Raw genomic sequence first — 13206 nt, 5'->3', positions numbered from 1 at the left:
TAAACTATCCCGCCGCCGACTCGCATCCGGCCGCACTGACCCACTCACCGCCCGGCCGCACTGACCCACTCACCGCCTGGCCGCTGCTCTCTGCTTACATGCATGCTGGCCGGGGACACCAGGAAGCATCGGGAGCACCAGGCTTCCTGCTGACGCTCCGGATGCTTCCCGGTGTCCCCGGCCGGCATGCATGTAAGCAGAGAGCAGCGGCCGGGCGGTGAGTGGGTCAGTGCGGCCAGGCGGCGAAACAGGTCAGTGTGGCCGAGCGGCTAGACGGTCAGTGCGGCTGGACGCGAGTCGGCGGCGGGATAGTTTGACGTTTGAAGCTGGGAGGAGGGGGAGCGGCAGAGGGGGCATGCTGAAGCCCTTGTGTAAGGAGCGGTGCGGCCGGCGGCAGGGGGTGTCGGTGATGGGGATAGCACATGTACTACTCCCCCAGCATCTGCTCATACTATGAGCAGATGATGGGAGTAGTAGTACTGTGTATATGTGTCTAGCACCGAGCAGGGAGGGAGGGGGGAGGTAGATACATAGGAACTTCTCTCCCTCCCTGGTCGTGCCCTCCAAATGTACTGATTGAATACATACATAAATGTATTCAATCAAAAACGCACTGTTCATAACATTTTTACATACACAGTCATCCATTGAATCAATAGAGTGCCCAGCAGGGGCACACTGTATATAGAAGTCAATGGTACTCATTGACTTCTATATATAGTGCGCCCCCTGCTGGACATTCCGTTGGAATTACACACTGGTTCGTGACGTCACGGTATTTCTGAGAAATTGAAGTCTCCCTGATCTAGTAAATTAAGGGAAATAGCCCTATACTGTATGTGCATTTCCCATAATTAATGTACATTAGAAATTTGTCTAACTTTCCATAAGTAATAACATATTAAAAAATACTTTTGGCCCTGACTTCTCCTTTAAGTGAGGATGCATGGCATCCATACTTAATCCCTTGTGTACCAGACTGGACAATGTGGCCCCCAGAGGGTTGGGGCACTGGCGTCGCCTAGGCAGCTGGTGCTTGTGACTGACGGGAACAGGGAGCAGTCATGCGCATCCCTGGGTCTCTGGTCTAGGATAGGTCTAGGGGTGGCGCCGCGGGGTCTTACAAATAGGCAGCCAGGAAGTCATGTGACTTCAGTGCAATGTCCCTTGCTGCCACAGTAGGATTCTCCCTCCCACCCTCCCTGTTTTTTGCTTATTCTATTGTGTGTACAGTGTGTACGTGTGGTGTTTTTCTCCCTGAAAATGACACTAAAAACCGGCTATGGCGTTTTTCAGTGGAGCAGAAGACTTCCATTGAAGTCTATGGGAGAAAAGCAGCAAATTTTGCAGAAAAAAACACCAAACCCTCAGCCTGCTGTGTTTTGGGAAATCTGCCACTGAACCACAAAAAACACCACAGTGGAGAACAAAATGCAGAGTGAAGCCTCAGACACACAATCAGCCTAGAATCACACAAGAACAGCTTAGATACACCGGCTGTGCAGACAGTATCACACAAGATGGTCGTAGATGCAAAGTTGAAGAATTCCATGGATTTAGATACACTAAGGGTGCTTTTACACAGAGAGATTTATCTGACAGATTTTTGAAGCCAAAGCCAGGAATGGATATCTGAAGAGGAGAAATCTCAGTTTTTCCTTTATGACCTGTTCCCTGTTTATAGTCTATTCCTGGCTTTAGCTTCAATATAATCTGTCAGATAAATCTCTCTGTGTAAAGGCAAAAGATATGCTGCTTTAAGCCCCTCCTTTTTGACACCCTACCTTATCGCGCTGCTGAAATTAAAGAAGTTTTTTTACCTGAATACCGGCACCAGGAGAGAAGGGAAGCCCCGGATGAGGCATGAAATGAAAAGAACTACCATACGATCCTAGAGGTTTGGGGGTGGTGTTGGGTCATACAGATTCCCTTTTAAAGGGGTAGTGCGGTGCTAAACATTAAGGATATAAACCCACACACCGTATACACAGCGTATTTACTGCTGCGATACGCAACAAATACGCAGCAGATTGGATCTAAATAACTGAACACAGCATCAAATCTGCACCATCAAATCTGCTGTGTATTTGTTGCGTATCTGCTGCGTATACGGTGTGTGGGTTTGTACCCTTATTCACAAAACGAAGCAAGCTCTATAGACTTAGCAGCCAGTGCTCAGTTAGTGATGGACACCAGCGATCATGCTAATGTCCACCATTAACCCCGTAAATGCTACGGTGTATGGTGTGTACACATTACGATTTTTGAACGATTTTATACCATGCCCCTTGTATAAGCCACACCCCTTTTGAAAGCCACACCCATTTGATTCTGAAACTACAACTCACAGTTGTAGCTTCACAGCTGCTTGAGAACTGCAGGTTGGGGGACACTGCTATACAGTATATATGGACAAGGGATGTCATGTGACAGGTTAGACGTCATCGCTAGTTTTTGTACATAGACTGTATAAGGAAATGTCACATGACAATCGGGAAAGCGTAATGAGGTTTTATATAAATTGGGTAATGGAGGCCATATTTAGTTTCGTTTTTTTTCCCAGCCTGGCAATGAGCCTAGAAAGAGGAGGAGGTTTTGCTGAATCATAGTGACACATATCTGTGATAGTGAGAGCATAGTCAGATACTGCGTGTACTCTGTGACCTGTGTAGTGCAGGCGAGGAGAGGAATAACACCTCCTATCATACAGCACAGTGCCACTGTGTTATAGCTTTAGGGTAAATTCACACGGGCGTCTCGCATAAAAAAACCGCAGCTAATCCGCAGCTAATCCGCAATACATTTATTATTCTTATTATTATTAATACGTGTATTGCGGATTAGGTGCGGATTAGCTGCGGTTTTTTTATGCGAGACGCCCGTGTGAATTTACCCTTACAGTTATATTATGGAACACAACAGAACTCTTATTATTTACATCCGGAGGGGCTTAACCCCTTAAGAACCAGGTGCCGATTTTAATTTTTGCATTTTTGTTCTTTTTCCTCCTCACCTTCTAAGGCTATGTTCACACTACGTAAGTTCCGCAGAAATCACGGCCGTTGTTACAACGGCCGTGATCTCTGCGGTACTTACATAGTGCTGCCGCATAATATACACTCCGGCCGGGATTCTTAGCGGTGCCGCGAGAAACTGACACGTCAGTTTTTTGCGGCCGCTATTCACAGAATAGCGGCCACAGAAAACCCTGTTAGTTCACACAATGGAGCGTGCAGCTCCGGCCGCACACTCTATTGTGTGCAGTGAGGAGTCCTGATGCAGGCTTGCAAGGATGCGCCCGCATCAGAACTCAGCAGCGTTAAAGATTATTCGGCCGCTACTGCAGTACCAGCCGGGATGATCTTTTCTGAGACCGGCCGTTCCGTCACCCGGCTCTTACCAAGTGTGAACATAGCCTATGAGCTATAACTCTTTTATTTCTCCATCTAGAGGGCAATGTAAGGAATAAGTGTACTTTGTAATGGCGCCTTTTAATCTACCATAAAATGTATGATGGATCCTCAAAAATATTATTTATGGAGTGAAATTGGGAAAAAATAAAGTTATGTAAATTTTGGGGGTTTCTTGTGTCTATGTAATGGACTATACCAGGGGTGGGGAACCTCCGGCCCGCGGGCCGCATCCGGCCCCTGAGACCTCCCGATGCGGCCTGCGGCCCGCAGCTCCCCTGTGATGCGCGCCGCTCTGGAGGAGGAAGGAGCCGGCATATACAGAATCCTCCGGTGTCTGTGACAGCTGCCTGACACAGGAGGATGCTGTCTATGCCGGCTTCTTCCCCAGCAAAGCGGCGCGTGTCTTCAGTCTCCTGCGGGACGCGCGATGACGTCATTTCATCGCGCGCCGCCTACAGGAGAAAACCGGCACAGAGGACCTGGGACAGAAGAGGACATGGGCAGCGTGGGAGCGGAGGTAAGGTGAGTGGGATGTTTATTTTTTTTATTTGGGGGTTAACTAGGCCACCAGGGACATGCCTGATGGGGGTTAACTAGGCCACCAGGGACATGCCTGATGGGGGTTAACTAGGCCACCAGGGACATGCCTGATGGGGGTTAACTAGGCCACCAGGGACATGCCTGATGGGGGTTAACTAGGCCACCAGGGATATGCCTGATGGGGGTTAACTAGGCCACCAGGGACATGCCTGATGGGGGTTAACTAGGCCACCTGGGACATGACTGATGGGGGTTAACTAGGCTACCAGGGACATGACTGATGGGGGTTAACTAGGCCTACCAGAGGCATCACTGGGGAGGTTAACTAGGCTACCAGGGACATGACTTGGGGGTTAACTAGACTACAAGGGGCATCACTGGGGGGGGTTAACTACAATAGCAGGGGCATCACTGGGGGTTAACTACAATAGCAGGGGCACTAGGGGAACAATACTTTGCCTTGCCCCGGGTGCTGCAAACCCCCGCTACTAACTGCCGCGCACGGTATGCGGCCCTCGAATGATTTTATTAATGCCCGACCGGCCCTCGACATGGAAAAGGTTCCCCACCCCTGGACTATACGGTAAATCTGTTTTAGTATCTTAATGCTATACGTCAGTCCCAATACAACCATATGCACGTTTCTGTAGCTTTTCTAATGTTTTACAATTTCTTTTTTACAGTAAAACTTTTCTTTGCAAATAATTATGATTACAATTGCTCTATTGTGACTTATAATGGTTTTATTTTTTCACCTACGGGGCTGTATGGGATGTCATTTTTTTGCGCCATGATCTTTAGTTTTTATTAGTATCCTATTTGTGTAGATCAGACGTTTTGATCAGTTTTTATAATTTTTTAAATATATAATTAGGGATGAGAGAACTTTTGAAAAATTACCTAAAACAAACCTTGCTCTAACGGCTGAATAATTGCAGCTACAATAGTGGGAGTCTGATTGGGTATAGTTTCGTTTAGTTGCAGTTGCTATTACAATGAAAAAAGTGGAAAAAATCAAAGTGCAAAAATTGTGAAAAAAAATTAGCCAAGGTGTAAGTGATTACTCGGGACATAGGACACAAAGTTCCTTGGACCCAGTAGGGTGGAAAACAGACATTTGACAGTGGAACCAGCAGCAGTAATAGTACTGTATTGGACCCAGTATGGTTGAGAACAGACAATTGATGGAGGAGGAGGCAGTAAAACTTGATTGCACCCAGCCCAGTATGGTTGAAAAGAGACTATTGGAGGAGGCGGCACCACTTGATTGCACCCAGCCCAGTATGATTGAGAACAGACTATTTGAGAAGGAGGAGGAGGCAGTACCTGATTGCACCCAGGCCAGTATAGTTGAGAACAGACAATTCACGGAGTTGGAGGAGGATGTTCAGCCTTGGAGTGGTGGCCTGGGAATCCTCGCTGATGATGTTGTTCACCGCACTTTTAAGAACACGGATGAGTGGGATGATGTCGTTGATGCCTGCACACAAACAGAGTCGCGTCCTCAAAAGGGATCAACAATTGGCAGGACATGTTTGAAGAAACCTGTGCACTATGAGGTTTATCACATGTGCCCTACAAGGTGTATGACTCAGCCCTCCCTGCTGCACTGCAGAGACAAAGTTCCTCCCTTTGTGGGCTACAACACTTTCCACCGTTAGTTGACGTGGGCTCAGCCATTCATAAATCCCCTACCTGATGTTCTGGAGGAACTCCTGCCCACTGTGGCTCCATTCACTCAGGCTCACAAAATGGAGGACAGCCTGAGAGCGCCGGGCCTGACATCATTGGTAACACACCGGGGCAGGTTGGACTGCAGTCAAAACGGTGCAGTGTTGCAAGCTGGTGAAGGCAGAACTTGTGCAGAACTGGCCTCCTAAAGCACCGGGGAGGTGACAGTGGCAAGAATGGGCTAACTTTCTGGTGGTCTTCTAGGGGAATGTTGACCCAATGGGCAGTAACAGACATGTACCGCCCTTGCCTATAATTAAAGGACCAGACATCAGTACTGGGGTGCACGGTCTTGGACACCAAAAATCCCAATGAGCCGCAAACATTTTCCTTCAAAACTGTGCAGTAATGGACAGCTGCTGTGCCCCCTTGCCTGCCTATACATTATGTGTAAACCCAGACTTTGAGCGACTCTGTACCCACAATCTGACCCCCCCAAACCACTTGTACCCTCAGATAGCTGCTTTTAATCCAAGATCTGTCCTGGGGTCCGTTTGGCAGGTGATGCAGTTATTGTCCTAAAAAACTACTTTTAAACTTGCAGCCTTGTGCCCAAAGGGCGTGGCCTAGATTGTGTATGCATTAGGCTGGCACAACCTATCTGTCCCTCCTCCCTGCCCTCTTCATCATTAGTATGCAAAAGAGGAGTCCGTGGAGCCTCATTGAAGAGTCTCAAAACACAGGACTAGCCAGATATCCCTCCGGGAAAGGACCCAGCCAAGTGGCAGCTCCTATTAGGAAACCACCAAATCCACCATATTAAGTGGCCCTATAAGTCAGTGTAATGACAAGGGATAAACCAAGGCTAGGTAACCATCCACAGACAGCTGTTTCGGGTGTTGCCCCTCATCAGTGTGGAGCAGGATCCTGGCCAGGTGGGAGCAATGCCTAGTAGAGCCATAAGAGAAACAGATCGCTGAACTCAGGGAGAACAGCCAAATGACAACACTGCCGGCTGCTAATGAAAGCGCTCAATGCAGTGAAGTCCTAGGTGCATTGCTCCCTGGGAAACATAAGTATGCAAAAGAGGAGTCCGTGGAGCCTCATTGAAGAGTCTCAAAACACAGGACTAGCCAGATATCCCTCCGGGAAAGGACCCAGCCAAGTGGCAGCTCCTGTTAGGAAACCACCAAATCCACCATATTAAGTGGCCCTATAAGTCAGTGTAATGACAAGGGATAAACCAAGGCTAGGTAACCATCCACAGACAGCTGTTTCGGGGTGTTGCCCCTCATCAGTGTGGAGCAGGATCCTGGCCAGGTGGGAGCAATGCCTAGTAGAGCCATAAGAGAAACAGATCGCTGAACTCAGGGAGAACAGCCAAATGACAACACTGCCGGCTGCTAATGAAAGCGCTCAATGCAGTGAAGTCCTAGGTGCATTGCTCCCTGGGAAACATAAGTATGCAAAAGAGGAGTCCGTGGAGCCTCATTGAAGAGTCTCAAAACACAGGACTAGCCAGATATCCCTCCGGGAAAGGACCCAGCCAAGTGGCAGCTCCTATTAGGAAACCACCAAATCCACCATATTAAGTGGCCCTATAAGTCAGTGTAATGACAAGGGATAAACCAAGGCTAGGTGGATTTGGTGGTTTCCTAACAGGAGCTGCCACTTGGCTGGGTCCTTTCCCGGAGGGATATCTGGCTAGTCCTGTGTTTTGAGACTCTTCAATGAGGCTCCACGGACTCCTCTTTTGCATACTTATGTTTACCAGGGAGCAATGCACCTAGGACTTCACTGCATTGAGCGCTTTCATTAGCAGCCGGCAGTGTTGTCATTTGGCTGTTCTCCCTGAGTTCAGCGATCTGTTTCTCTTATGGCTCTTCATCATTAGGAATGCTCCAGGCAGATTGCCTCCTATTCCCCACCTGTGTCAGCACGGAACATGGGCTGGATCGGCTATCCAAAGGTACAAGTGGTTTGGGGGGACATATTGTGGGTACAGAGTCACTTTAAGATGCTGATAGAATACATTGCTGGTGTGGTTTGTTGTGGACGCCTGACTCTGTGTTTTGGCTGGCTCTCTGCTTGCTTGTATATACAGCCTACATAAACTCACAGTTCACTTGAGATGAAACTGTCCGTCATCACAGCTGTCTTGGCACATTCTTCCATTAGAAAGCCGGCGGCACCATAACACGAACAGACGTCAGCGCGGAAGATGGAACTGAAGCAATATCCCTTTGGGTCTATCACATCCGTCTATCCCGAGGAAAAGCGGATTTTCATTAAATCATATCTGAACAGATGCTCTTATCAGGAAAAATGAAGATCAGACTGATCATCCATCATCTGACATAAATATATATGAACACAGTGCATTTCGGCTTTCATTTTTGATTTGTTTCATTTTTTAAACTTGTTTACACTTTTATTCCGCTTGGCAAAGAGTATATGGGAGTTAGTAAGTAGGCCAATGTAACAGACAGACAACATATATTCATATAGGATTACCACTATGCTAGTATGGCTAACACAGGGCTATCCCACTGCTGTATTGTATATGATTCCCTATACACACATCTCTCTGGGCCTTGCTTGTCTGTTCACTAACATATATCGTACATAAAAAATATATTGCCTAATGCGTACCGATACTTCTACAGACTGCGCTCGTGTTCTACATGCTAAACAGCTCTTGCTTCCCAGTTCCTTTTACATCAGAGTAAATACACTATTGACAGTCTCATTGTTTGCCGGCATACAATGAGCTGATTGTTCTCTTTGTTGGCTTGTGTCACTGTGTAGGGCAGGAGTAGGGAACCTTGGCTCTCCAGCTGTTGCAAAACTACGACTCCCATCATGCTTGGACAGCCAAAGCGTTAGCACAACTACAACTCTCATTATGCCTGGACAGTCAAATGTTAGCAGAACGACAACTCCCATCATGCCTGGACAGCCAAAGCTAACGCTTTGGCTGTCCAGGCATGATGGGAGTTGTAGTTTTGCAACAGCTGGAGAGCCAAGGTTCCCTACCCCTGGTGTCGGGTATCTCCCAGCAGATGGTATAGGAATGATGCTGGTAATAGATGGGCAGGTGAATGGAGACCATTGCATGTTAAATAGTCTTTGATAAATCGGCTCATACTCCAAGTGACTGCATGCACATTGTTAATATTCACATAGCACATTGGGGGCCGCGTTCTAGGAATGTGAGCAATGCTCAATACTGCAGCTGCATGAGGCCCATATCAGGGGATCTTTAAATTTTAAAGGGACAGCAACATATATATATTTTTTTTACTGTGTACGTGTTTTCACATAAAATACTGTATGAAAAAGACTGTATGTATTTCTTTTTAGTCATAATATATAAACTCTGCAAACAATCATTACCAGGCCTGCTTGTAAAAAAAAAAAAAAAAAAAAAAAGCAGAAGAAGAAAAGAAAAAGGCATAGTTAGTTGTCTCCTGGAGACTAACAATTTGTTCTATGCGTATTACAGTTTTAGTCTCCTTCCCCCAGTACTAAGGCGCTGCATTCTGCTGAAGACACAGAAATCTCTGTGTGCACTGTTCTTATGGACAGACTCGCCACAGAGCAGGACAGCCTAGCCTGGAGGAGGGGAGTCTGATATTAGCTCTATTAGGGTACACAGGAAGCTGCTGTCCAGTAATGTGAATACACTTACTTATACTACACACAAAACATTTTTACTATGAAGTGGCTGACCCCCTAAGAGGTACTTTGCAGAGTAACCATTTTTTTATGCATTAGTTTTAATAAAGTGATATCACTTTGTAATATAGGCTTATTTAGAGTTTTTTTTTCTTTTTTTAATATATATATTTATTTATTTTATTTTATTTATTTATTTTTTTAAGGGGCGACATGGGCCAAAACACACAACACTTGTGTAGGGAACTGCAGAGCTGTCTAAGCCCTGGTCTCTGCTGCCCTTCTCTGATCCAGTGATTCAGCCCAACAAAAATAGTTTTAGTCCCAGACCTTCATTTCCATCACACATATTGTCTAATGCAAATTTAAACATGGGAGACATTAACACATACAATACATATGCTGCAGACAGCTGCTCATACTGCGATTGATAGCGATGTCTTTTACGTACTGATCGGTAATACTAACTCATTCTGTTATTGCTGATCTTTTTGGGCACTTAGCCTGTCACCTGAAGCTGGACATGAGTCTGAGTGACAGCCACACAGCTGGTAATGGGCAGCTTACAGAGAAGAATAATGTTGTGTTTACACGGAACGATTATCGTTCGAATTTTCGCAATAACGACCGCATTTGAGCGATAAAGGGCTCGTGTAAACACAGCGGACAATCGAGCGACGAGCGAGAAATCGTTCATCGTGATCTTTCAACTTGTTCTCAAAACGCCATTGGTCGTTTGCTGAAAATTCGCAGATCGCTTTGTGTAAACAGTCTTTCAAAGATTCACCCCATGTGTGAGATGGGCTTAAGCGATCTTAAAAAACGATCGCAATACCGATTTTTCTAACAAATTTTCTAACGATTTATTCGTCTAAACGCTGATCGTTATAAACACCAAATCGTTGCTTCAAAATCGTTAAACGATCGTTTGGGCGAATTATCGCTTCGTGTAAACGGACCATTGGGATATACTGATAACACTTGTACGGGATAACTTCTTCTATTGTCACGTAAGTCAAACATATTTTCCTCCTTGAAGAATTTCCTGAAGGTAGAAAGAAGCCCAGTCCGCCTTTACCCAAAGCGTGTAGACTGGTGATGCTGTCACGCTGCATTACTATGGTATGAGGGGTAACCTATAAGTAATCGGGCTGCGGTCAGAGGATGGAGCACAGAGCACATCTGCCGGTGGGTGGGGAATGGGGCAGAGATCTGGGACCTCTCCTCACAGAATCCGTGCTGATGTGATGCAATGTGATTGGAGACTGGAGCTCATTCACTCTTATAAAGTTCACAGCACTGAGAGACGAGCAAAGGACAAGAGGAGCTCCTGGCGCACACACGGCAAGGTAGCTGCATTTCTTTTTATCCTGCCCTATCCTCATTCTTGTCTGCAGAGCATGCACTTTATAGAGCGGATCCCAATGCTTATTCTACAGGGAGGGGGCAAAGTGCTGCGAGTAGCTGTGTGGCACAGAAGCCCTTGGCAGGAGATGCTGGCATCCATGTGTGTTTGTAGATGTGTCAGCGCACTCACAGCTGGCACATATATACCAGGACTGTATCCAGCTTCCTATTATGCCACTTCTGCCATAGGGGAGCATGTAAGGACGGAAAGATTCAGTATTAGACATAATGTACAACTACATGCCTGGTCTGTTTTACATTAAGAGCGCTTGTAGTAGTAGTACGGACCGGTATACATACAATCTAATCTGCAGTGCTGCATGCTGATAGGTTTGTTACTGCCAAACCATATTAACCCCTTAAGGACAAAGCCAATTTTTGTTTTGGTGTTGTGTGTTTTTGTATTTAAAAAGCCTTGGCGCTTGCTTTTTTTCACCTACAGACCCACAGGAGCCCTGATTTTTTTGCAACATCAATTGTACATTGCATTAACCGGCTTAATTTTTTTAAAATATAAATAATATAAAATGGGCTGCAAAAAATCATTTGCCGAATTGGAAATAAAACAGGAATTTGTTTTCATTTCAGGGAGTTTCGTGTTTACGCTGTAGTTTACGCTATAGTAAAACTGTCATGTTCTCTATGTTCTTTACGTCAGTACGATTACATTGATAGGCAACTTGTATAACCTTTTTTTTAAAAAAAACTAAATGTGTTTAAAGTTGCTCTATTCCCATCCTTATAAAGCTTTTATTTTTTGGTCTATGTGAGGTGTCATTTTTTTGCGCCATGATCTATCGCTACCTAGATTGCGTATATGTGACTTTTTGATCACTTTTTATTACAACTTTTCTGGATTTGATGCGACCAAAAATCTGCAGTTTTGCACTTTGGAATTTTTTTGCACTTACACCATTTACCATGTGATATCAGAAATGTGATAACTTAATAATGCGATAACAAATGCAATAACAAATATGTTTATTTATTTATTTTTATCTATAAAATGGGAAAAGGGGGGTGATTTGGGGTGTCCTTGCTCCCCAAAGTATTCCATAAATGTATTCAATCAGTACATAACAGTAAGCCCGCCGAACCGCCGCCGCCCGCCGCTCTGGACTACACTCAACTAGATCAATCAGATAGTGTAAGGAAGCAGCAGGAGCCCCTGCGCGGCATCAGCGGCGATCTCGGAGATATAACCCAGCTACTACTCTCCCCACCTGCTTATGCTATAAGCAGGTGGGGAGAGTAGTAGTTGAGTGTAGTCCAGAACGGCGGGCGTTCGGTAGCGGCAAACGGGCGGCGGCGGTTATGTACTGATTGCTTACATCTATGGAATACTTTGGGGAGCAAGGACACTTGCTCCCCAAAGTATTTCATAAATATATCCAATCAAAAACACTGTATATTACATTTACATACACATCCATTGTAATTCCAATGGAGTGTCCAGCAGGGGTGCACTTTATATAGAAGTCAATGGTACTCATTGACTTCTATGTATAGAGCGCCCCCTGCTGGACACTCCATAGGAATTACACCATTCGTCGTGACGTCACTGCTTCAGAGATAATTCTAACACTTCCTGATACACTAAATTAAGGGAAATAGCAGTATAGGAGCATTTCCCATAATTAATGTACATTAGAAAATTGTATAACTTTCCATCAGTAATAACATATAAAAAATAAATTTTGGCCGGACTTCTCCTTTAATGATCATGATTTGTTTGCCCTTATTTTTACCTTGTGGAAACATAGCCTAAGAGCTGCTATTAACTAATGGTGCATTTACACAGAGAGATTTATCTGACAGATTATTGAAGCCAAAGCCTCAATAATCTCAATCTTTCGTTTATGATCTGTTCTCTGTTTATACCCTGTTCCTGGCTTTGGCTTAAATAATCTGTCATTTATATGTGCAGTTTTGGTTGCCTAAAATTAGTATTTTTTTTACAGATTAACAGAAAGAGGGAAGGTGATAGTCAAATAAGTGGGAATGGTTTAATATGATTATTTATCTGTATTTTTTACGGGTCTGCGGACATTACAGATGTTTCTTCAGTAAAAATTTTGTCCACTGCCATAGACTTCTATCTGTGACAATCTGTCCATACTAGAGCTTGTCAGTAATTTTAGTGGATTATGGATGGTAAATATACAGACAACATAAACTGCCCAATTGAAATCAATAGGCCCTAAATTTATCTCTAATTGTGGATCCACAATTTTGGTTAAAACTTCGGAACGTGTGACTGTAGGTTCTGTAATTTTAAATGAAAATAAAACAACAGATGAAAAATAATAGCCCTTTTTTGCAAAAGCAGGTGGTAAATAATGAGCATGTTCAATATTTGTTATTCGTGTGTTCACTACCATCTAATTTCCCATTAACTTTAATGGAGCACATTATTATATTGAAAATGATAGCTATATTTTAACTTTAGAAAGCTAATTCACTCCACCAAAGCCAAATATAGACAGAAAGTAGAGCA

At 44.8% G+C, this 13206-nt stretch overlaps 1 protein-coding gene across 2 annotated transcripts in view; it reads left to right on the top strand.

Moving 5' to 3' along the window:
* Positions 1-232: 232 nt before the first annotated feature.
* The window catches only part of LOC138785281 (catechol O-methyltransferase-like), a 29980-nt gene continuing 17006 nt past the window's right edge, over positions 233-13206 (top strand). The window contains exon 1 of one of the 2 annotated variants that reach the window (XM_069961086.1): positions 233-251. The gene's annotated coding sequence lies outside the window, so the exon portion shown is untranslated. Of the gene's footprint in view, positions 252-10563; positions 10652-13206 lie in introns of those variants that run through there. The other variant, XM_069961084.1, reaches the window with a different exon arrangement.

This window comes from Dendropsophus ebraccatus, chromosome 3 (genome assembly GCF_027789765.1).
Source record: "Dendropsophus ebraccatus isolate aDenEbr1 chromosome 3, aDenEbr1.pat, whole genome shotgun sequence".
NCBI classification, from domain to species: domain Eukaryota; kingdom Metazoa; phylum Chordata; class Amphibia; order Anura; family Hylidae; genus Dendropsophus; species Dendropsophus ebraccatus.
This window is presented reverse-complemented; position numbering and strand designations above follow the sequence as displayed.